The 22,602-nt window shown below is 41.8% G+C and overlaps 1 protein-coding gene and 2 non-coding genes across 3 annotated transcripts in view; all 3 read left to right on the top strand.

The window, feature by feature from the left end:
• Positions 1 to 22,602, top strand: part of VAC14 (VAC14 component of PIKFYVE complex) — a 371,973-nt gene that overhangs the window by 125,996 nt on the left and 223,375 nt on the right. The gene's annotated exons all lie outside the window — the stretch shown is intronic.
• TRNAG-GCC (transfer RNA glycine (anticodon GCC)) lies at positions 6,480 to 6,550 on the top strand. The gene has a single exon. It is a non-coding gene; the product is annotated as a tRNA-Gly (tRNA).
• TRNAG-GCC (transfer RNA glycine (anticodon GCC)) lies at positions 7,497 to 7,567 on the top strand. Its single transcript has one exon. It is a non-coding gene; the product is annotated as a tRNA-Gly (tRNA).

Below are 22,602 nucleotides of genomic sequence, written 5' to 3'. Positions count from 1 at the left end.
TCCACCGTTTCCTCTGCTCCCTCGACTGATTGCCAAAATCAAACAGGAGAGAGCATCAGTGATTCTGATAGCGCCTGCGTGGCCATGCAGGACCTGGTATGCAGACCTAGTGGACATGTCATCTCTTCCACCATGGACTCTGCCTCTGAGGCAGGACCTTCTAATACAAGGTCCTTTCAATCATCCAAATCTAATTTTTCTAAGACTGACTGCATGGAGATTGAACGCTTGATTCTATCAAGGCGTGGCGTCTCCGAGTCAGTCATTGATACCTTAATACAGGCTCGGAAGCCTGTCACCAGGAAAATCTACCATAAGATATGGCGTAAATATCTTTATTGGTGTGATTCCAAGAGTTACTCATAGAGTAAGGTTAGGATTCCTAGGATATTGTCCTTTCTCCAAGAGGGTTTGGACAAAGGCTTATCAGCTAGTTCTTTAAAAGGACAGATCTCTGCTCTGTCTATTCTTTTGCACAAGCGTCTGGCAGAAGTTCCAGACGTCCAGGCATTTTGTCAGGCTTTTGTTAGGATTAAGCCTGTGTTTAAAACTGTTGCTCCCCCGTGGAGCTTAAACTTGGTTCTTAAAGTTCTTCAGGGAGTTCCGTTTGAACCCCTTCATTCCATTGATATTAAACTGTTATCTTGGAAAGTTCTGTTTTTGATGGCTATTTCCTCGGCTCGAAGAGTCTCTGAGTTATCTGCCTTACATTGTGATTCTCCTTATCTGATTTTTCATTCAGACAAGGTAGTTCTGCATACCAAACCTATGTTTTTACCTAAGGTGGTTTCTAACAGGAATATCAATCAAGAGATTGTTGTTCCATCATTGTGTCCTAATCCTTCTTCAAAGAAGGAACGTCTTTTGCATAATCTGGACGTGGTCCGTGCCTTGAAGTTTTACTTACAGGCTACTAAAGATCAAACATCTGCCCTGTTTGTCGTTTACTCTGGACAGAGCAGAGGTCAAAAAGCTTCGGCAACCTCTTTCTCCTTTTGGCTTCGGAGCATAATACGCTTAGCCTATGAGACTGCTGGACAGCAGCCCCCTGAAAGGATTACAGCTCATTCTACTAGAGCTGTGGCTTCCACCTGGGCCTTTAAAAATGAGGCCTCTGTTGAACAGATTTGCAAGGCTGCGACTTGGTCTTCGCTTCACACCTTTTCAAAATTTTCAAAATTTGACACTTTTGCTTCTTCGGAGGCTGTTTTTGGGAGAAAGGTTCTACAGGCAGTGGTTCCTTCCGTTTAAGTTCCTGCCTTGTCCCTCCCATCATCCGTGTACTTTAGCTTTGGTATTGGTATCCCACAAGTAATGGATGATCCGTGGACTGGATACACTTAACAAGAGAAAACATAATTTATGCTTACCTGATAAATTTATTTCTCTTGTAGTGTATCCAGTCCACGGCCCGCCCTGTCCTTTTAAGGCAGGTCTAAAGTTTAATTAAACTACAGTCACCACTGCACCCTATGGTTTCTCCTTTCTCGTCTTGTTTCGGTCGAATGACTGGATATGGCAGTGAGGGGAGGAGCTATATAGCAGCTCTGCTGTGGGTGAGCCTCTTGCAACTTCCTGTTGGGAAGGAGAATATCCCACAAGTAATGGATGATCCGTGGACTGGATACACTACAAGAGAAATAAATTTATCAGGTAAGCATAAATTATGTTTTTATTTATTTAAGCTCTCTCTTTAGTATATTCAGAATTTATACTTTGCTATGGCTTAGGATTTGGAGCGATTGTGTGGTTTTTTGAGATTGTTACATCTGCTGTAATAATCCTTTATCAGAGCATTAAATTTTATTTCTTCATAACCGTTTTCTATATCCTTTTAAAAGTCCAGACGATATCTGTTTATCTTATAGGTTGGAGGTTTTTATGCCTTATATCTGTTTATCAGATATTGTTGTCTGAAGGAGAGTATTTATGTCTCGTATATAATTCTACATAGTTTGTAGACTCTTATTAGTGTTTTTCGACTCTAAGATATTTGCATATTCTTTGTAATAGGCACATTTTTATATCGGATAGTTTTAATTTTTTGTGACAAGCCTTCTGAAACGGATCCTGTTAGCGCAGTAAGTAGCGCGTCAGTTTTATTGTCTGATGGCAGGCCTCACTCAAGGCTCTTGCTCTTTCTTAATTTGTCTTATCGGAAGTGCACCTATCCTCTTTGGACAGCTCCAATACAGGAACAGGGATAAGGTTTTATTTTTATCTTTTGGTTAACGAGGGAATTTTTGTCCCATCCTAACCTTTCCTACCAGGGGCAGGTTCCTCCTCTCAAGATTATCTGTAGACCAGATTAAAAGAGAGGCGTTCTTGAAATGTGTACAGAATCTTTCCTCCCTGGGAGTGATCGTTCCAGTCCCAGTACAGGAACAGAGTCTAGGTTTCTGTTCCAATCTGTTTGTGGTTCCCAAAAAAAGAGGAAACTTTCAGACCTATTCTAGACCTGAAGTGTCTAAACAAGTTTCTCAGAGTACCGTACATTAAATTGTATTCTGGAGTGTATGGGGAGCCAGTGTAGGGACTGGCAGAGCGGAGCAGCTGATGTAGATTCATAATAGTTGGCGGGAGTAGAGGCAGTGTTTTGGAAGGCCATTTAGAAGTAGATTGCAATAATGCATCAATTTGTCAATGCGTGACAAAATGAGGGAATGAATCAATTCCTCCTTTAGTACAAGAGGGTCAGTTCATGATAACCATAGACCTGAAGGATGCGTACCTTCATGTTCCCATTCACAGTGATCATCACAAATTTCTGAGATTTGCCTTTCTGGACAAACACTTTCAGTTTGTGGCTCTTCCATTTGGCTTTGCTAAAGCCCCCAGAATTTTCTCAAAGGCTCTGCGGACTCTGTTGGCAGTGATTCGGTCTCAGGGAATTGCAGTGGCACCCTACCTGGATGACACATTTATTCAGGCACCATCTTTTCAACAAGTATAATCTCACACAGAGATCTTGTTGTCTTTTCTTCGTTCCCACGGATGGAAAGTGAATCTGGAGAAAAGCTCACTTGTTCCAACTACAAGGGTAGTTTTTGTGTGTGTTTTTTTTAGGGACCATAATAGATTCCCTGTTGATGAAATTTTTTCTGACAGAGGTCAGGAGAGCCAAACTTGTCTATCTCTGCAGTCTACTGTTCGTCCATCAGTGGTTCAATGTATGGAGGTAATCGGTCTGATGGTAGCTTCCATGGACATAATTCCCTTTGCTTGATTTCATTTGAGAGCTCTGCATTTGTGCATGCTCAGACAATGAAATGGGATTCATGTGGATCTGTCTCAGAGGATAGATCTAGATCAGTCGACAAGAGACTCTCTCCCATGGTGGCTTTCTCAGGAACATCTGTCCCAGGGCACATGTTTTTTGAGACCTCTCTGGGTGATTGTGACCACGGACGCCAGCCTGCTGGGCTGGGGAGCAGTCTGGGACTCGTTAAAGGCGCAGGGACTATGGACTCTGGAGCAGTCTGCTCTCTCCATAAACATTTTGGAGTTGAGAGTGATTTACAATGCTCTGATGGCTTGGCCTCAGTTATCCTTAGCCCGGTTTATCAGGTTCCAGTCGGACAATGTCACCTCAGTGGCTTACATCAACCACCAGGGAGGAACTTGGAGTCCTTAGCCATGAAGGAGGTGGCTCGGATCGTTCAGTGGGCGGAAGCTCACAATTGCTATCTGCCATCCACATTCCTGGATTGGACAACTGGGAAGCAGATTTCCTGAGCAGACTGACTTTTCATCCTGGGGAGTGGGCACACCATCCTGAAGTGTTCTCCAGCTTAACCCTCAAATAGGGGGTTCCAGAGTTGGATCTGATGGTGTCTCGGCAGAACGCCAAGCTTCCAAGGTATGGTTCAAGGTCAAGGGATCCTCAGGCTACTCTGATAGATGCTCTGGCGGTCCCTTGGGCTTTCAGGCTGGCATACCTGTTTCCTCTTTTTGCTCTCCTTCCACGAGTCATTGCTCGTATCAAATAGGGGAGAGCATCAGTGATCCTAATAGCCCCTGCGTGGCCTCGCCACTCTCAAGGGTCAGATTTCTGCCTTCTATATTTTGCTACAGAAGCGTCTGACGGACGTGCCAGATGTGCAATCTTTTTGTCAGGCCTTGGTCAGAATCAGGCCTGTTTTTAAGTCTGTTGCTCCTCCTTGGAGCCTTAACCTTGTTCTTAAGGTTTTGCAGCAGGCTCCGTTTGAGCCGGTGCATTCCATAGATATTAATTTATCTTGGAAAGTTTTGTTTCTTATTGCTATCTCTTCTCGGAGCGTTTCGGAACTCTCAGCTTTGCAGTGTGATTCGCCTTATCTTATTTTTCATGCTGATAAGGCACTTCTTCGTACAAAGTTAGGTTTTCTTCCTAAAGTGGTTTCGGATAGAAAATGTAATCAGGAAATAGTTGTTCCTTCTCTATGTGCTAATCCTTTTTCTCATAAGTAACCTTTGTTGCACAACCTGGATGTTATGCATGCTTTGAAATTCTACCTACAGGCGACTAAGGATTTTCGCCAGTCTTCTGCCCTGTTTGTTTCTTAGGGAAACGTAAGGGTCAGAAAGCTACTGCTACTTCTCCTTCTCTCTGGTTGAGAAAGGTGGTAATTGGTCCTCTTTACATACTTTTTCAAAATTTTATAAATTTTATACTTTTGCCTCGGCTGAGGCCTCTTTTGGGAGAAAGGTTCTTCAAGTGGTGGTGCCCTCTATTTAGGTCTGCCTGTCTTGTCCCTCCATAGTCGTCTGTGTCCTCTAGCTTGGGTATTGGTTCCCAACAGTAAATTATGACGTTGTGGGCTCACCATATCTTAGGAAAGAAAACAAAATTTATGCTTACCTGATAAATTTATTTATTTCTGGATATGGTGAGTCCACGACCCCACCCTTGATTTCAAGACAGTTTTTCTTGTCTAAACCTCAGGCACCTCTACACCTTTGTGTTCTCCTTTTTGTTTTCCATTTCCCTATGGTCAAATGACTGGGGTTTGTGGGAAGGGGAGTGATACTTAACAGCTTGGATGTGGTGCTCTTTGCCTCCTCCTGCTGGCCAGGAGTGATATTACCAACAGTAAATGATGACGTTGTGGACTCACCATATCCAGAAATACATTTTTCAGGTAAGCATAAATTTTGTTTTTTAGATAAGAGGCGGCCTTCAAGGGTTTAGAAATTAGCTGACTGCCACCTTATCTCAGATCTATTGACAGATTTATATTTCAGGGATTTAGTGCTGACTCTTAAATAATTCCACGTGCGTGAGCACAATTTTATTTATATGAAATACATGAACTAATGCCTTCTAGCTGTGCAAAACTTTAAAATGCTTTAGATAAGAGTCCTAACTGAATCATGAAAGCTTAATTTAGACTTTACTTTCCCTTTTAAAGGGACAGTCTACACCAGAATTTGTATTGTTTAAAAAGATAGATAATCCCTTTTATTACCCATTACCTAGTTTTGCATAACCAACACAGTTATAAAAAATACGATTTTTACCTCTGTGATTACCTTGTATCTAAGCCACTGCAAATTGCCCCCTTATTTCAGTTCTTTTGACATACATCCATTTTAGCCAATCAGAGCTGGCTCACTGGAACTCCACGTGCGTGAGGACAGTGTTATCTATATGACACACAAGAACTAACACCTTCTAGTGGTGAAAAAACTGTCAAAATGCCCTGAGAGAAGAGGCGGCCTTCAAGGGCTTAGAAATTAGCATATAAACCTCCTATGTTTAACTTTCAACTAAGAATACCACGAGAACAAAGCAAAATTGGTGATAATAAAGTAAATTGGAAAATTGTTTTAAATTACATTCTCTATCTGAATCATGAAAGTTTATTTTGGACTAGACTGTCCCTTTAAAGGACCACCAAATACAGTGGAATTGCATAATTAACAAGTGCATAATAAAAAAACAATGCAATAACACTTACTCTGAATTTCACAAAAGCATTAGATTTTTTTCACCCATTTGCCAACTCCCAGTATCATGTAACAGACATCAGCCAATCACAGAATAGTATATGCATACCCTGTGAGCTTGATAATTTGATAATGGAAGTAAATTGGAAAGTTTCTTAAAATGGTGTGCTCTTTTTCAATCATGAAAGATTAATTTTCACTTGAGTGTCCCTTTAAATGAGATGGACCATAGCAATGAAAGTGCAAGTAGCATTTCCTCTCAATCTTCCCATTCTGGAAACATTCTTTCTGCTTAGTTTTCAGGTGTTCCTAGAAAAAAAAAAAAACTTTTTAGGGCAATAAACTGATAAAATTGAAAAATAGTAACCTTTAGGCATCTAAATGGAGTGTAATACTATAACTTCTGTTTTTATCATACTAAGTGTAGCTATTTTGACTGGATTCGGTTTAACATATGTTTCTGCTTAGAATGGTGATGTCACAGGATCAGATTTCACACAGCAGTTTGAAGTAGAAGAAGACAGCTGTTTGTTAAGTTTACAACAGCTGTAGCATTGGTGGTTCAGTGGTAGAATTCTCGCCTGCCACGCGGGAGGCCCGGGTTCGATTCCCGGCCAATGCAAAGCATAATTTTGTTATGCCAAATTTTGTTACCACTGTTTTTTCTCTGTTCTGTTAAGCAATGTAAAATCAGAAAGACAGAGAAATTGCAGAATGTGTCCTACAGGTTGACATTTGGTCTTAAATATCTGTCCTTTGGGTAGTTAAAGGACCACTAAATACAATATAGAAGCATATTCAAAACATGCATAATAAAAAGACAACGCATAAGCACTTAGTTTAAATTAGATTTTTTTTCTGACAAATGTCAGTTACATTTTCCTTACTAATACATCATACAATCGGTCAATCACACATATATATATATATATATATATTCTCTCTCTCTCTCTCTATATCTATCTATCTATCTATATATATATACAGTATTTATGTGTTCTTTAAATGTATTCTCCACTTTGTTCAGGAGATTTTAAAACTGAACTTTTGAAACTTGAATTTGCACTGCAGATTTCCATCTTTTTATCCTCCTGTTCTTTTTAATGTATTTTTCTGTTTGGTGATGTGGCATGTGACATATGATTTTGTATGTATAACACAACAGCTGTATGTTGTGATGTCCAGCTGTAGTAGCATTGGTGGTTTTGTGGTAGATTTCTCGCCTACCATGATTTGATCATTAGCCAATGCAATTGAATTTTATTTATATATTTTTGGCAGCAAATATTGTTTTTTGTGCTGTGGCCTGGAGGGTGGTTTCCTGTAGAATGCAAGTGTGATTTCTTCTATTTAAAAATTCATCATCTGATCATACAAATCTGCCCTCAACCTATAAACTATAATTTTACATATGGCATGGGGGGGGGGGTATGTACAGCGCTAGTCAAATAGGATGTTTAGTTGTGCAAATACAAACCTATACACCTAATTCATATAGCTGCATTTTTCTGCAAATTTAACTGAATGTCCATTCAAATAAACAGCTGTCGGTGTGTTATACAGCTGTAGCATTGGTGGTTCAGTGGTAGAATTCTCGCCTGCCACGCGGGAGGCCCGGGTTCGATTCCCGGCCAATGCAAAGCATATTTTTGTTATGCCGAAATTTGTTACCACTGCTTTTTTCTGTTTTGTTAGGCAATGTAAAATCAGAAAGGCAGAAAAACTGAAGTATGTGTCCTGCAGGTTGACATTTAGACTGTTTTAAATATCTGTCCTTTGGGTACTTAAAGGACCAATAAACACAATAGAATAGCATAGTCAATAAATGCATAATAAAAAGACAACGCAAAAGCGCTTAGATTGAATTTCAAAAAGAGTAGTAGATTTTTTTTTCTGACGAATGTCAGTTACATTTTCCTTCCTAATATATCATGTGACAGCAATCAGTCAATCACAAAATGCATATACATATATCCGGTGAATCTTGCATATGCTAAGTAGTAGCTGGTGCCTTAAAAAGATTGTGCATATTTAGACAATGGAAGTGAATTGGAAAGTTAACTATAAAATATTCTCCTGCTTGGAGAGAATTTGTAATGCAAACTTCACAGGGGTTGAACTCACTGAATGCTAGAAGAAAAAGTACGGAACGCTCTAGTACTGTGAGATCTCTCACAAGAATCTAGACAGGCAATTTTTACTATACATGTCTAAGGAGCTTTCCTTGCATTTCTGTATGTGAAGGAGAGCCAAGAACAGTGCAGTATATTGTATTTTATATTACTTTAAGCTTCAGATTGGGTCCTTTCATTATTATTACATATAAGATTTACACTTTCTATTTTATATTTTAATACATTTAGATTTAGATCCATCATTTTACAAATGATGAATATGTTTTGGAATGCTGTTAACTTAGCAAATTAGGATAATACTTTGTATATTTCTGTGTATTTTTTGCAGATTACATTGCATTTTTTATTTTCTCTAACGTGAAATAAAACAGAGCTTCATAAAGTGGGAGGGACAGGGGAGTTTCCAGGGTATGTCTGAAGCTCTCTCACAATTCTTGTGAAATGCTGTATGCATTTTAAACAAGTTCACTGATTTTTCTCTCCAGCTGTATGCTAATGGAGTTTGCTCATAATTCACAATACACTTATTTAATTGACAGAAAAGTAATATTTTTCTTAAAGAATTTAGTGAGTTCAGCCCCTGTCTGCACTATAATGTCTCTCCAAACTAGAGAATCTTTGCTTATCAGGCCCATAGATACTGTAGTAATGAAGCTCTCTGGGAAACTGAAGCTGTCCGTTTAAGTTTTATTTAAATAGAACAAATACAAAGTGACATGCCAAAAGATGCACGTAAATAAACAAAGTATAATCCTAATTTGTTAAAGTTAAAGGGATAGTAAACCCCAAAATTTTATTTTATGATTCAGATAGAAAATACAATTTTAAACAACTTTCCAATTTAATTCTATTATCAAATTTTCTTCATTCTCTTGTTATCCAAAGCTGAAGGGACAGCATTGCACTACCGACAGGAAGCTGGAAATATGCAGGCACCAATTAGCAGCAGCTCCCACTAGTGTATGATATGTGCGTATTCATGTTTTAACAAGGGATACTAAGAGAACAAAGCACATTTGAAAATAGAAGTTAATTTAAAAGTGTCTTAAAATAACATGCTCTATCTGAATCATGCAAGTTTAATTTTGACTTTCCTATCCCTTTAAACAGAAATTGTCAAAGCATAATCAGATTATGTAAAATCACAATCCTAAATACACTACTGTATACAAAATTAAACAAAGTGCAAAGTTTAAATGTAATAAAAATAAATCAAAAGTGCAAAGTAATTTAAAATACAAAGTGTAAATGCAGCAGAAATCTCATGTTATGCAGTGCTATATTGCACCGGGCATGTCTCTCCTTCACATACAGAAATGCAGGGAAAGCCCCTTGGAGAAGTAAAGCAAATCTGCTTTTTTAGAATTTCACTAGAGATCTCAAAGTGCTGGAGGATAATTTTATTTCATCTCGTCTAAGCTGAGAGGCTTATATCATCGGGCCCTTTATCACAAACACTGTCTGAAAGCTCCCCTGTATGGCATTTTGTTGGTAAAGTTGGTGGAACGGTTTCTGTCTTCTCATCTAGGCCTTAAAAGAGTTGAGTTTAAATTCCTCCGAATTCAGAAACTTGAATCATACCCATTAGTTTCTCTTTATAATCTTTATCTAAATCATGACTTAATTCCTACTAATGTTTTTCTTTTATGCATCTATCATAGAATAGTGCATACCTGTAATTGGCTACTAAATAGTTTTTTTGCTTTCCTCCTCTCAGTAAAATGGTGAGACTAATATCTAGCATCTACACGGTACATATTTTTTTCTCAGAAAAAAATAATGCAATTTTAGTATTCTGCTATTTTGCTTTTAAAGAGATAGTAAACACCAAAAATGTTATTGTTTAAAAAGAAAGATGATCCCTTTATTTACCGTTCCACCGTTTTGCATAACCAATACTGTTATAGAAATATACTTTTCTTCTTAAAACGGGGAGAGTCCACAGCTGCATTCATTACTTTTGGGAAATACAGAACCTGGCCACCAGGAGCAGGCAAAGACACCCCAACCAAAGGCTTTAATACCTCCCCCACTTCCCTCATCCCCCAGTCATTCTTTGCCTTTCGTCACAGGAGGTTGGCAGAGAAGTGTCAGAAGATTACGGAGTAGTCTCTTATGGAGGGTAGTACTCTTCGAGATGGGACTGGAGTTTTAAGTAGTCCTGTCAGCCTCTCAGTGAGAGCATGGATGAAAGTTCGGAGATGCAGGGAGAGTCTTTCTGCAAATCCATCCTGACTCATATTAACAGCTCCATAAGCAATCAGCGTTGGCAAGTTTTGCTGCCTGCTTTCTTCACTCAAGTCCATGTCAGAAGCAATGCTACTATCTGTCAAACTTGAAGGACCGTGTTACTGTTCCACGGCATAGATTCCGGTAAAATCATTTCATTTTCCTTTTCATTGTGGGAATGTAATGTAAATGATAGAAGACAGGGTCTCAGTTGGACTCCTTTATCTTTATGGAATCAAGTTTTAATATCTCCTGAGGGGGGTTATTGAACAGTTGGGGGGCTTTAATCATGTTTGTTATGTGATTCTGTCTGCTTATGTGTAAAGATGTTGGGGCTCATGGCTACTACGAAACGTACAACTTGTGGAATTGCTCGCTTTTTCTTTGGTCTGCATGTCGCATCTCGTTTTCGTTCTCTATTTCCGTATGCATGACCGAGTGTTGGCGGAGAGGGTCTGTTTCTCTACTTGTCTGGGTCATAGGAGGTGGTGAGTGCCCCAGTCATTGGGGGTGTAAGGTGCCAGTTGTTTTTGTCCATAATTTAATCAGTCAAGTTATGGAGGATTCTGATTTTTCAGAGAAGGATTTCTCTGGTTCAGAGTCTGTTGCTTGCATAGATTGTGGGGAGGCCAGGGTAATCCAGCCCAATCAATTATGTTCCGTATTCCGTAATAGAGTGCTCTCTTCTCCCTCTGGGGAGAGGTTAGAGACCGCTGAGCCGTCCGCCTCTGAGGATTCTGTGTCCCATGAGGTGCATTCCCTAGAATCTTCTGTTCCTACACAGGCAGTTGTCTCTAATACTGTTGCGCCTTCTCCGGAAGGAGGTTTATTTCCACCAGAGGTTACTGCATGGTTTTGCATGGCCATATATTTGGCGTTGGCGCACTTACATCTTCCTGATTGCAAGTGAAGGGTTCATCCGTGTCCTCTTCACTTGGGGGCGTCAGGTGCGACTTCGATTGTATCGGATCTTTCTTCTGGGGAAGCGGTTTCCTCTGAGGCTTCAGGGGTACAACCTTCAGGGTCGGGCCTTCAGATGCCCCACCGGAGGTGAGTTTTGCCTTTAGATTTAGACTGGCGCGCCTTCGCGTACTGCTGAGGCATGTGTTGGAGGCCTTTTGGAGGATACCAGTTCTGATTTGTCAACAGATCATCAGTCTTCTGAATCAGATGGCAAAGAGCTAGACGAGTGGAGGGATGAGATCCTACTCCTGGTCGTCCTCTTGTTTTGTGTGTCTAATCCCAGTTCTGAGCTCTTGAGGAATCGGGTCTCCGACAGGCTGGTCCTGTTAGTGTTTCCATTCCTTTTTGGCGTTCACCTGCGGGTGCTGCTTACTTTCTTTTTGATCCGGTTAGGATGTGTTTTATTTCTTTTATTTTAGAGCTTGTGACTGTTGTAGACTTTTCCTTTTCCGAAAATTCTTTCTTCTCTGGGATTTTGATGCTAGCGATTTTATGGTCGCGATAGATGTTACTTCTCGCGGAAGTTCAGAAAAAAATAAAATTTTAAGAGACAATGTTTAAGCCTCAGAGCTTATTTGTCTGTTTGTTTAGTCTAGCCCTGCTAGGGTTTAGATCTTTCAGTTGAGCTTTGAACAGTTCGGTTGTACCCTGGACATCAGGCATGGTCCTGGTTGGGTACTAGTTCACTCTGTTCTTTTGAGGTTTATATCAGACATGATGTATCCTTGACAACAGGCTGGTCCTGTTTGGGTACTAAGTTTACTTACTTCTTGTTAAGAGGTTATTTTTCTTTTTACTTTTGGGAAATAAGAACCTGGTCACCAGGAGGAGGCAAAGACAACCCAGCCAAAGGCTTAAATACTCCTCCCACTCCCCTCATCCCCCAGTCATTATTTGCCTTTCCTCCCAGGAGGATGTCAGAGACGTATCAGAATTTTTAATTTTTGTTTTTTGTCTCTAATGGAGGGTAGTACTCTTCGGCATGGGACAGGAGTTTTAAGTAGTCCTGTCAGTCTCTCAGTGAGGGCTTGGATGAAAGTTAGAGTGCGGAGATACAGAGAGAGTCTTTCTGCGAAACCATCCCGACTCAGATTAACAGCAATTGGCGTGGTCGAACTTCGCTCCACTGCCAGCTTTCTTCTATTGAGTCCATGGCGGAGGCGATGCTACTATCCGTCACACTTGAAAGGCTGTGTTCCTGTTTCACAGCATAGATTCCGGTAAGATTGTTTTATTTTACTTTATTCTCAATGTACTGTAATGTGAAAGTTTTCCCGAGAGGCTACCACCTTGCGGGTCTAACTAAATATCATAAGGCTCTCAGTGAGACTCTTGAAGTATCTTGGAATCGAGGGTTAATATCTCCTGAGGGGGGTTTATAATCATGTTTGTTATGTGATTCAACCTGCTTATGTGTGATGTTTATGGGCTTGTGGCTTGAAACATTAAGGCCTTTGAAAGTGACGCAGCCTTTTGGTTGGGCGTGCTTTTTTGGACTGTACGGTTCACCTTGTGTTCGGGCGTGGTTCCGTTCTGTTTTCCATTTCCGCATTCCCGACCGCGTGTCGAAGGAGATTTTCTAGTCCGCAGGGGTCTGGTCATAGGAGGTGGTGAGTGCCCCAGCCATTGGGGGTGTCAGGTGCCGTTTTTGTTTTTACTACTTTAGTCCATATTTATATATCCTCTATCCAGTTATGGAGGATTCTGATGCTGAGACTGTACTAATTTCAGATTAATTTACAGAGGATTCTGATACTGAGACTATTTTGATTTCAGATTCTGTGTCCGATGACGAATCCGGATCGGCCTCGTTGACACATGCCAACCAGTTTTGTTCCATATGCCATTTCAGAGCGCCTGGTTCCTCGGGCTCTGGGAATCAAGGGACTGCTGAGCCATCCGCCTCTGGGGTTCCTGTCCTCCGAGAGGCGAGTCCCTACCAATGCATACTTCTACACATGCGGGTGACCCAGTTTCTGATTCCTCCATGCAGGGTGGCGTGTTCCCCCCGGAGCTTGCAGGATTGCGGGCCTTCGCGTATTGCTAAGACTTGTTTTTCAGTTATTGAATTACCCTATCGTTACAAGATACAAGGATTTTCAGTTTGCTAATTTGAATGGTGCACCTCATTAGACATGTGGGGATGAAGTAATCTGCTGATTGTCATTTGTTTGAGATCTTTCCCAGTTTTTAAAGATAGGGCTCCTTTTGGCTAGTCCTGCGGGTAGGCCTGTGTCTTTTTGGGCGTTAACCTCCGGGTTGCCTTATATTATATATATGGGATGTCTTTTATTTGTTTTTGTTTCCTTCAGGGAACCTTCTGGGATTTATACTCTTTCTTACTTCTTCGGAAGTTGTTTTGGACATGTTAGTCTATGTTAAAAATGTCTGTTTTCTGTTTTTTCCCCTATGAGGGAGAATTTATGCAGCTTGCCGGTAGGACCCTAGGTTCAGGTTGGTCCTGTCGGGTTCGTTCGGTCTTGTGGCTGTTCAGACACGTGGCGCTGTTCTGCTTGGCTGGTTCGGTAGAAATACAGAGTGCTCAGGTTATCATTGTTTTTCATGTTCAACTAAGCATTCGTGAGGACCTGTGGGTCCGTGAGATGGGACGGATTGTTTCAGTCCTTAGAGCCTTCAGTCATAGAGGGCCGGGCAGGGGAGTTTTCCGCTGCGTCACTCTGACATCTGATTTCATCAGAACTTAGAGTTTTCCTCCCCCATGTGGTGGAGGGTTGGAGGACTTAACACCCCTTACCGCAGTTTGGCCTTCATTTTAAGGCCTCTGGATTTGTCCTTTTGGGCTTGATCCAACAGCTTGTTGTTATGTTCTGTCTTAATTTAAAGACTTTGTTAATAAGATTCTGTAACTTGATATAAAATAAAGGTAATGTTGCTCTTTTATGATCTAAGCAGAAAATAAAGTTTTAAATTATCTGCATAGGCAATGTGAGCAAATTATTATAAAATCTTATTACAGACCATAAGTATATATTCAGATTGGAGTTTGAATCTGTATAGGTAGAATGCTTGTGCAGTAAAACTTATGATAATCTCAGGTACAGAGAAAGGTTTAAGGAATTCCACTTCCTGTCTTCACGCACACACACACTCAAACTAAAATATATACAAATCCAGTCAAATCACACAATCCAAGTAATTCAGTATATGTAAGGTAAATCTTTAAGTAAGAAATATAGCAAGCTGAGATACGATACTGAGTTTGGTAATAGGTACTGCTGTATGAGAGATAATGAAAGTTCAAAGCAGGTCCGGTCATATGAATAAAGTATGCGTATTGACAGAGGTAAGTATTACAAAGCTTAAGCATTCAATCGTTCCCAGTTGTTAACTTGTATAGTATACGATACCCAACCACTTTGAAGAGGAGCCCTGAGTGTTCACAGCTGTTTGCGGTCAGAGGCTGTGTGTGTGTGCGGCTTAGTTCCGGGACGCGGAGAAAGAAGATCCGGCGGCGTAGAGATAACGTTCAAAATAGAAAGTTCAAAAGGAGCTATAGTTGAATCCAATGAATCCTTAGAGTTACAAGTATTGAACTTGTCGAGGTATGACCTGAAGGATGAAAACTAGTAACTAACAAGTGTTAGCAAACAAGACACTTCAATTTTCAGGCAAGGAATGATAGTAAATGCCGCCTTATAAAGGGAGGAGAATAAGCTGGGAGGGGATAGCCCTTAAAGGGATATCACACTTGTACAGGATAGCTGTCTAGCATGCGGAAGGTTTGCAGTTGTAAACCAGTTGCAGCTTTTAACACCTTGCAGGTGTACGCGTAAGCGGTTTGTAGTGTATCTAGATGCAGCTCTTACTCTTTGACGTGTGCTGTCTGTCTGAGTGTCTGATTTATAAGAGACCTTTGGGTCTTCTTCCATGGTCTCCGGGTGAGTTGGATCTCCTTTTAGGGATCTATGTTTCCGAGTGATGGTTGTTCCCTGCGGGGCTTTGTTTAGCTCAGGGTTTTCCAGAGCTGGGTAGGCTTAGTGCCTTTCTCTTCCTTGTGTCCTCTGCTTGTGCGGAGGTGATAGGGAGACTAGTCCTGCTAGTAGAATGTTTTTTGACCACAAGGTATCCCTTGGTTGTCCTGAGGCTCTGAGAAGTATCTTCATACGACTTCTAGCCTTGCTCCTTGGAGCGTTGGACTTAGCTAGGGGTGGTTCCTTCCTTTGGTCTGGGCTTTAGAGTTCTTCTCGCTATCCGGATTCTCTGGATATGCATCCATACCCTTGTGTCTGGCTTTTTGGCCCATTGGGGTTTTTAGTTCTAGGATAAGGTTTGCCTGAACTATTAGGTGCCTGGACCTGTTTTTCTCCCTGAGACTTCCGGTTGCCGAAGCTTCGCTTGGCCTTTTTCCTGACACAGTCTTGGGTGGTTTTGCAATCTTGGATCTCAGGGCTGGTCGGGGTGTTCCACGGTAGTGGGAGCTGCGGCTATGTCCTTGCTCCATCTACCTAACCTGGTCATGGTTGGCCAGGATTTCAGAGTATTTTTTACTCTTTGCCACAGAGTGACCCATGTCATTTGGTGGTTAGCCATGTGGCTTGAGCCTCAAGGGTGGTTGGTTCATACTCAGCTGCTGGCGTTGGATGTCTAATTTCTGGTGCGCCTTAGGGTTGCATTCCCCTGGTTAGCTTGCCAGTGTTCCCGTGGATTCCCTGCTCTGCAGGTGAATGGGTTGGCTGTGCCTCTGCTTGGCAAGCTACTTGTAGGGGCGTCCTTTTCTAGGACATCTGTGTTGGGAATTTCTCTTCCCATTAGCCGGTGACTTCTGGCCTTGAGGACGGTTGTTGCCCTTCCGGCATCTTCCCTTTTCTTTAGGGGATATTCTCCTCCCTATGGAGATAGTCCTTGCTTGGGGCTTCTCCTGGATGGGAGGCAGAAAGGTGTGATTGGTTCCCCCTGGGGTCTTGCTGGCTCCAAACAGACTTGTTGGGTCTTTATTTTGATAGTTCCTTAGGTCTATGGCCTTGTTGTCTGTTTTCAGAGTTGGGTTGTACTTGTACTCTGTGGGGATGGCTGTGCTATCCTTATGCTCGTTCCGGTACCTGTTTCGGGATTCTTTTGTTCCCCTGTCTTGGATCCCTGAGGCTGGGTTGGTCCAGCTGGCTGTGGGTCTGCAGGTCAGGATGGCCGAGCGGTCTATGGAGCTGCGTTCGGTCGCAGACTCTTCTGGATGTGTGAGCTTTGTTGAGTCTATCCTGTTAGCTTAGTCTGCTAGGGTATAGATTTTACTTTTAACTGGCTCCATTGATTTCAGAAGAGAGTTTACTCTTCCTTTGGGTTCTGAGGGCATACTCTTGTGTTCCCCTTTTTAGGGACCTGTGTGTAGGTCCGGCGACTTAGGTTGCCTGGAGCGTGGCCTCTGTCTGGGGGTTGCTTTTGCGGTCTTTTTCTTGCTTGACTGCTGCTTTTTCCTCGCAAGTATCCTCTGTGTCGTTCTGTTATGGACTCTGTGTTCTCAAACTTGGGGTTTCTCACCTGGGTGTATTACACACTTTTTCATGGTCGAATGCCTTGGTATTCTTGACACTGGGAGGACTTTGTCTCTTCAGTTGCAATCCGTGTTGGCAGGATGTTGGAGAGACGTCTGTTCTGTCTCTGTGCCCGCTCTTATCCCGGGTTTCGCTTGGTATAGGCGTGGCCTCCTTTCCCTGTTTGGGCCCCTTTGGGTCTCTGTGAGCTGGGCTCATTCGTGGAGGTGTTCTTTTTTGTATTAGGGGACCTTTTGGTTTCCTTGGTTCTCCTTTGCCTTGTTCCCTTGGGGGTTTCGGCTGGTGTCTTCTTCATTTGTGGAGATGAGTGGTTAAGGACTGTTTGTTGGGCGACGGTGTCTCGTGGAGGACTGGTGGCTCAGTCGAGTCCCTTTGCGGTCTCTAGTTTGGCTTCTAGACTAAGTGTCATTGGGGTTTTTCCTCTTAAAATGTTCTCGGCTTCGGACGAAGCAGGGTTTTTTATCGGGTAGAGGTTCAGGCTTGGTGCCCTCGGTATGGGCCGCCTATTGTACCCTCGGTATGGGCCGCCTATTGTACCCTCCCATCTTGGCATTCAGTGTCCTCTATAGCTTGGGTATTGTTTTCCCAAAAGTAATGAATGCAGCTGTGGACTCTTTCCATTTAAGAAGAAAAACATAAATTATGCTTACCTGATAATTTCCTTTTCCTCTGATGGAAAGAGTCCGAAGCTCCTCACCCGTAATTTTATGTGGGGCGTCCTTATTATTCTTCTGGCACCTTTCACCCTGATATTTCTTCTACTGTTCCTTGTTCCTCGGCAGAATGACTGGGGGATGAGGGGAGTGGGAAGAGTATTTAAAGGGACACTGTACCCAGAATTTTTCTTTCGTGATTCAGATTGAGCATGAAATTTTAAGCAACTTTCTAATTTACTCCTATTATCAAATTTTCTTCATTCTCTTGGTATCTTTATTTGAAATGCAAGAATGTAAGTTTAGATGCCGGCCCATTTTTGGTGAACAACCTGGGTTGTCCTTGCTGATTGGTGGATAAATTCATCCACCAATAAAAAAGTGCTGTCCAGAGTAATGAAACCAAAAAAAAGCTTAGATGCCTTCTTTTTCAAATAATGATAGCAAGAGAACGAAGAAAAATTGATAATAGGAGTAAATTAGAAAGTTGCTTAAAATTGCATGCTCTTTCTGAATTACAAAAGAAAAAATGTGGGTTCAGTGTCCCTTTAAAGCCTTTGGCTGGGTTGTCTTTGCCTCCTCCTGGTGGCCAGGTTCTTATTTCCCAAAAGTAATGAATGCAGCTGTGGACTCTTTCCATTAGAAGAAAAGGAAATTATCAGGTAAGCATCATTTATGTTTTCTTGTTTCTACAAGTTTTAGGAGGCCCTTCTATCCTAGATATCAGGCTGGTCCTAGTTTATATAATCTTGGTGGGGTGTCCAATGTTTGGTTCGTACTCAATACTAAGAGTTTTGTCCCTGCATAGCCTGCATGATTAGCTGGGATTACGAATCCTGCTATGGCAGTATATTTGTAGTTTTGGAGGTCCTTTGGACAGGAACTAGAGTCCTCCCTTCTGAGGGGGGTGGGGGGGGGGTTAGATGACTGCATGGAGATATTCAGTACCTGGTGTATGGGGTGATCAATTCCCCTCTATTGGTACTCCTTTTGTGGATTCAATTGTCCTATTTTAAGATCTCCTTCCCCAGTGCTTCTCTCCTCTTTTTTGAGGATTGCTGTACTTTTCGCTTCCCCTTGCCTTTTGGGATAGGACTACCTGTTGTCTAGTTGAGGAGACCTGGTTCTTAGGGACCGTTTTTTTTTCTTGCAGTATCCTCTTTTTGATCCTATATACTTGGGGATCTGGGGGATTGTTATGCAGTCTCTCTTGACGTCGCCTGATAGGAGTTTTAGGATGCTCGTTCATTCGCCAATTCCTTGAGCTATAGGTTTTCCGGGGTTGATCCAGACTGGATCTTTAGAGACTGTCATATTCTCTTAATCAGGGATTCATTTCTAAGGTTTGAGCTCTGATCTCTTTTGGGTCATACTTTTATCTTTGGACTTTGTAGGTGTTGTCTTAGAAGCCCTTTGGGGCTGAGTGGACTGTCTGTGGGATACATCATGAGAGATCAGAGTTCAAGACCCCATGGAGTGATTGCATCAACTGTTGTGCAATTTCATTTCCAGAAGGGGTAACTTTGTGGTTGTTCTGCAAGGTTTGTTGGTTTTGATCCGTCTCCTGGTTTTGGGTGTCAGTTTTTTTAATCTAGTACTTGTCTTTGACTTGGCATTTTGGATAATCTGTTTTCCAGATTTTAATAGTCTTGGATCTGTCCTGCGTCCAGTAGCAGGCTTGGTTTCCTGGTCCTGGGTAAATCTGCTTGTTCCTACTGGGGCGGTTCTTTTTCTCTCTTCTGGAGAGATGGAGGAAGTTTTTCTGGGGAATTTCTCTACTAGAGTATTCCTGGGTTTCTTCGTTTTCCTTCTATTTAAGAGGATCTGGTCTACTGCGCCTATCCAGTGGGCGCCTCCTGAGGTAGTTATCCTCATCTGACTCTAGGAGATCAGTGGGTCGAGGGTTCTCTTGTCTGAAGTGCCCCCTCCCTTCGGGTTTCTGAGGGGAAATGAGGATAGGTATCCTGGATCCCGAGCTAGACTCTCTGGGTGTCAGTGCCTCTTTCCTACTTCTTTTCCTTAAGAAATCGTGGATGGAGATTCGTTATCTGATCTTCGGGCCTTGTCAATGCCGGGATTTTTTAATCTCTCTTGTCCTTTTGGGCCTTGCTAATCGCTTCTGTGATAGGACAGTTCGATCGGAGTAGGGGTCAGGAATTCTGACTGCTCTGTTTGGGCATTACCATGTATCGTGAATCCTGAGTGTTCCTTCCTTAGGTTGGGAGACCTTGCAGTTGGTTTGGGAACCTTCCCTTAGTGGGTAGTTGGTTCTTCATTATTGGTCAGAGTGCTGTCCTCCCTTACCCCGTTTTCTAGTAGGGGGGGAGTTGGTTCTCCCTGCTTTCTGAGTTTTTTTCTCTTGTTCTTTTCCAGGAATGTCCTGGTGCAAGTTTGCTAGCTACTCGGTTGGCTAGTTATTATGGTTTGACGTTTAGTCTGACTGCCTATCCGATGGAAGCCTGCCGCTTTCGTTTGTGGCGTAAACAGATATTACTATTCTGTTCCTGTTCTGCACCCGGGTTCTTTCTGACCTACGGGTGTTCAGTTTCTCTGTGCTAGATTGCTGTCTGTGGTAAGGTAGTTTTGTTCTACCTTTTGTCCTTCTGGGACTTTGTTTCTGGTTAAGACTTTACATTGGTTCCTTTTGGACACATGTAGGAGATGGTCTGGAATTTTTCCTTTCCTTGCTCTCCTCCGTTGGTAGAGTATTCTCTACGGGGCATTGTCCTCTTGCAGCCAGGTAGTTCGCTCCTTTTTCGAGTTCTACTAGGGGCTTCTCTCTCTGTTTCGCCCTTGAGTCTTCGGGGATTGTTTCTGGAGGTTCTTTCGGACCTTCTTATCGGATTCTTCCCTTCTTTTTAGTTAGGGAGAATGTGATGTGGGGAGTTTGTTTGTTGTTTCCCTTGACATTGATCATGGAGAGGGTTTAATTTTTGTGTGCTTCTAGACAGTGGGACTTTTGTCTCCTCAGAGGCTTTGTGCACAGTGGAGTCCAGAATTTGAGTGGTCTCTAACAGCGATCCTTATGGTTCTAATTGATGGGCAGTTACCTTGTACTCTTTCCATTTTTTGTTCCTTTTGCTTCTGTTGAAGTAGTTTTTTATTGGAAATCTGGGTTGTGACAGGCTGTGGTGCCATCAGAATGGGCTGCCTTTTTGTTCCCGCCCGTTTTGCATTCAGTGTCCTCTATAATCTTGGGTATTGATTTCCCAAAAGTAATGAATGCAGCTGTGGACTCTCCCTGTTTTAAGAAAAAAAAATTAAATTATGCTTACCAGATTATTTTCTTTTCTTCTGTACGGGGAGAGTCCACAGCTCCCCGCCCGTTATTTTCTGTAGGCGGCGTTTAATTCTTTTTTTATTCATTCTTCTGGCACCTTTTTCTCCCTGATAGTTCTCCTACTGTTCCCCACTTCCCTCATCCCCCAGTCACTCTGCCAAGGAAACAGGGAACAGTAGGAGAACTATCAGGGAGAAAAAGGTGCCAGAAGAATGAATAAAAAAGAATTAAAGGCCGCCTACAGAAAATAACGGGCGGGGAGCTGTGGACTCTCCCCGTACAGAAGAAAAGAAAATAATCTGGTAAGCATAATTTAATTTTTTTTTCTTAAAACGGGGAGAGTCCACAGCTGCATTCATTACTTTTGGGAAATACACAACCTGGCCACCAGGAGGAGGCAAAGACATCCCAGCCAAAGGCTTAAATACCTCCCCCACTTCCCTCATCCCCCAGTCACTCTGCCAAGGGAACAGGGGAGGTATTTAAGCCTTTGGCTGGGGTGTCTTTGCTTCCTCCTGGTGGCCAGGTTGTGTATTTCCCAAAAGTAATGAATGCAGATGTGGACTCTCCCCGTACAGAAGAAAAGAAAATTATCTGGTAAGCATAATTTAAGTTTTTTACCTCTGTGATTACCTTTAATCTAAGCTTCTGCTGACTGCCTCCTTATCTCAGATCTTTTGACAGATTTGCATTTCAGGCAATTAGTGCTGACTTAAATATCTCCACGTGCTTGAGCACAATTTTAATTATATGAAACACATGAACTAATGCCCTTTAGCTGTAAAAAACTGTCAAATTCTTCAGATAAGAGACTGCATTCAAGGGCATAGAAATTAGCATATGAACCTACCTAGGTTTAGCTTTCAACTAAGAATACCAAGAGAACAAAGCAAATTTGATGATAAAAGTAAATTAGAAAGTTGTTTAAAATTACATGTCCTAACTGAATCATGAAAGTTAAATTTAGACTTTACTTTCCCTTTAAAGGACCACCAAATACAGTGGAATTGCATAATTAACAAGTGCATAATAAAAAGACAATGCAATAACACGTACTCTGAATTTCACAAAAGCATTAGATTTCTTTTTCTGTCAAATTTATTTTTTTCACCCATTTGCCAACTCCTAGTATCATGTGACAGACATCAGCCAATCACAGAATAGTATACGCATACCCTGTGAGCTTGTGCACATGCTTAGTAGGAGCTGGTGCCTAAAAAATTGTGCATATAAAAAAATTGTGCATATAAAAAGATTGTGCAAAATTTGATAATGGAAGTAAATTGGAAAGTTTCTTAAAATGGTGTGCTCTTTTTCAATCATTCAAAGATTAATTTTCACTTGAGTGTCCCTTTAAATGAGGACCATAGCAATGAAAGTGCAAGTAGCATTTCCTCTCAATCTTCCCATTCTGGAAACATTCTTTCTGCTCTCTCTGCGTCGTCACAAAGGGCTTCTCCACCAGCAGCATCTTCAAGTAAGCCAGTGTTGCAAATGGCTGCCTCCAAAAAATACTCATTACCTTCATTTATAGATAGGATAACACCTGAAAATCTGGAAAAAGTTCAAGAGCAATATATTCTGGAAAAAGTTCAAGAGCAATATACAGGTGGCCCTCGGTTTACAACGGTTCATTTTGCACCGTTTCAGAATAACAACCTTTTTTTTCAGTCATGTGACTGCTATTGAGAAGCAGTGCATTGATTAACATAGCCAGTAGGTGGAGCTGTCCGCTTGTGTTGCAGCAAAGATAGCCAAGCAAGCTGAAATTAATCAGTTTAACCAGACCTGAGCTATCGAGCAGCTTGCAAAGGAACAAGACCTTCCTGTCTATAAATCATTCCAGATTGGAATGTATAGAAAGAACTGTTTGCAGAAAAATGCAAGTAAAGTCTGTGTTGTGTGAT

Source organism: Bombina bombina, chromosome 1, assembly GCF_027579735.1.
Source record: "Bombina bombina isolate aBomBom1 chromosome 1, aBomBom1.pri, whole genome shotgun sequence".
Taxonomy (NCBI): Eukaryota; Metazoa; Chordata; class Amphibia; order Anura; family Bombinatoridae; genus Bombina; species Bombina bombina.
The sequence above is the reverse complement of the archived record's forward strand: the minus strand, read 5'-3'. Positions and strand labels throughout refer to the sequence as shown.